The following is a 2,934-nucleotide window of genomic DNA, read 5'->3' as shown; positions in this document are numbered from 1 at the left end:
TCCCTTTCCCTCTGCCCCTCCCTCACCAAAATAAATAAATAAATCTTTTTAAAAAAACATTTGAGTATTTGAATGAATTCCCACGTTCATTTTTTGTCTTATTCATTGTGACTGATTTCAGTTTCTTCAGTGTTTCTTTACAACTGACCCAGAGTTTGAAGTTACTGGGAGACTTCTATAGACAATGAATCCCATTCAGATACTAAGTGTCAAAGGATGTGAATGATTATTTGTTTTAAAGATTTTACTTATTTATCTTTATTAGAAAAAGAGAGAGAGAGTGGGGGGAGGGGCAGAGAGAGGGGGAGAGAATCTCAAGCAGACTTCACACTGAGCATGGAGCCTGACCAGGGCTCGATCTCACAACTCTGAGATCATGACCTGAACCAAAACCAAGAATCAGATGCTGAAACGACTGAGCCACCCAGGCACCCCAGTGAATGGTCATTTTTAAGTCTCAAATATCCCCAGACACATTTTCCTTATCAAAATAATGAAGTAGATTTAATGGATTAATACGGTTTTCTTTACTGTATTCCATACAATTTGGTTAAGGATACAAAAAAGATCTTACGCAACCAACCACCAGGTAACTCTTCTGGGTCATGATGGATGTAAGGGTTGCTGTAACCACAAAGGACACTGTGGATCTCTTTGGTGAGTGGACCTCAAAAACAAGATCTTAGCTGGCTTTGAAAGACAAAAATTAGAAAGGAATATAAACGTAGAACTGTAAAGTATCTGTACAATGAAACGCTCTGCAGTTGTCAAGATAGTAATATATGGATATATTGATTATGTATATTTTAAAATTTTTTCTTAAGTGGGCTCCACACCCAATGTGAGGCTCAAACACATGACCCTGAGATTAAGACTAAGCCAGCCAGGCACCCCTTATTATATTTAAATGCATATAGATTGCATATTTTTAGTGTGAAAAATCAGATTGCAAAACACTATATCTCATTTCTACATATGTGCACACATGGATAGAAAATAGCCTAGATAGATAGACACCATAATGTATATCAGTGTTAAATATGGTTATATTCTAGCTTATTGAGAGACAATGGGTAATTTCCCTTTTTGGGGAGTGGGGTGAGTTCCCAGGTTCTAAAATTAACTTATATTAACAAAACTTTAGGGGTACCTGGATGGCTCAGTCGTTGAGCGTCTGCCTTCAGCTCAGGTCATGGTCCCGGGGTCCTGGGATCGAGTCCCGCATCGGGCTCCCTGCTCCGCGGGAAGCCTGCTTCTCCCTCTCCCACTCCCCCTGCTTGTGTTCCCTCTCTCACTGTGTCTCTCTCTGTCAAATAAATAAATAAAATCTTTAAAAAAATAAAAACAAAAATAAATAAAACTTTAAAGAATAAATGAAAGAAAAAAGGGAGAACCTATAGTAGCAGGACTTACAGAAATCTGAAAAGTTAACACAATTCAGTTAGCATTATTCACTCAAAAGATACTCAGCAAATGTTTATTATCTACTATGTACACAGACCTTTGCTATGTCCTTTTTTTTTTTAAGATTTTACTTATTTATTTGAAAGAGAGGGTGTGAATGAGAGAAAGCATAAGTGGGGGAATGGGCAGAGAGGGAGAGGGACAAGCAGGCTCCCCGCTGAGCAGGGGCTCGATCCCAGGACCCTGGGATCATGACCTAAGCCAAAGGCAGCCACTTAACCAACTGAGCCACCAAGGCGCCCTTACTATGTCCTTTTTTTTCTTTGTTTTTTTTAAGTAAACTCTTTGCCCAACATGGGATTCAAACTTACAAACCCGAGATCAAGAGTTTCACATTCTATCAATAGAGCCAGCCAGGCACCCCTGATCTGTGCTATGTCCTGAGGGAGATTTAAATGTGAGTTAACAACTTTTCTACTGTCAAGGACTTAATCTTAGTAGAGGTGGAGGCATCCATATAAACAATGAAAATTAATCCAGAGGCAGAATGAAAGACACAGGAAAAGAACAGACAAGGGGCTGTGGGAAGACTGAGGAAGGGGTTAGTGACTGCTGATGAGACACTTGACAGACACAAAACACAAAACAGACTGAGAAGGTGACCATTCACCTGTTAGGACATGCTTTGGGGTGGGGCTTCAGCGCTACACCCAAACCAAGCTAGGGGGTCTCTGATGGCAGAGCTAAGTCCAGTCTTCTACTCAAATAAAATACCAACTTTATGCTCAGACTCCTGAACTGTTTTAGCTATAAACTTAAAAAACAAGCAAGAACTCTTGCTAAAGTCTGGTATTAGGCTTTCATTGGAAACTATCTGGATGTGTTGTCATTTAATGGCTAAGATGTATTTCTTATCACCTGAACCAATATGCCCAGTGTATCATGAACAGTAGGCTGATGGCTAGCAGACAAGCTGCAAAGATGCATGGAAGACTTATTTAGGAACACCGAAATAAGTAGCCTGGTTATCAGTCATTTGGCATCAGGGAAATACAGATCAAAACCTCAATGACATATCACCTCACACCAGTCAGCATGGCTAAAGAAAATAGAGCTACCCTACGATCCAGCAATTGCACTATTGGGTATTTACCCCAAAGATACAAATGTAGTGATCCAAAGGGGCACCTGAACCCCAATGTTTATAGCAGCAATGTCCACAATAGCCAAACTATGGAAAGAGCCCAGATGTCCATCAACAGATGAATGGATAAAGAAGATGTGGTATTTACAGACAAGGGATTATTGTGCAGCCATCAAAAAAAATGAAATCTTGCCATTTGCAACGAGGTGGATGGAACTACAGGGTATTAGGCTAAGTGAAATAAGTCAATTAGAGAAAGACAGTTATCATATGATCTCACTGATATGCAGAATTTAAGAAATAAGGCAGAGGATCATAGGGGAAGAGAGGAAAAAATGAAACAAGACAAAACCAGAGAGGGAGACAAACCACTGGAGACCCTTATT

The sequence above is a fragment of the Zalophus californianus genome, chromosome 5, assembly GCF_009762305.2.
Source record: "Zalophus californianus isolate mZalCal1 chromosome 5, mZalCal1.pri.v2, whole genome shotgun sequence".
Taxonomy (NCBI): domain Eukaryota; kingdom Metazoa; phylum Chordata; class Mammalia; order Carnivora; family Otariidae; genus Zalophus; species Zalophus californianus.
Note: the sequence above shows the minus strand (reverse complement) of the source record.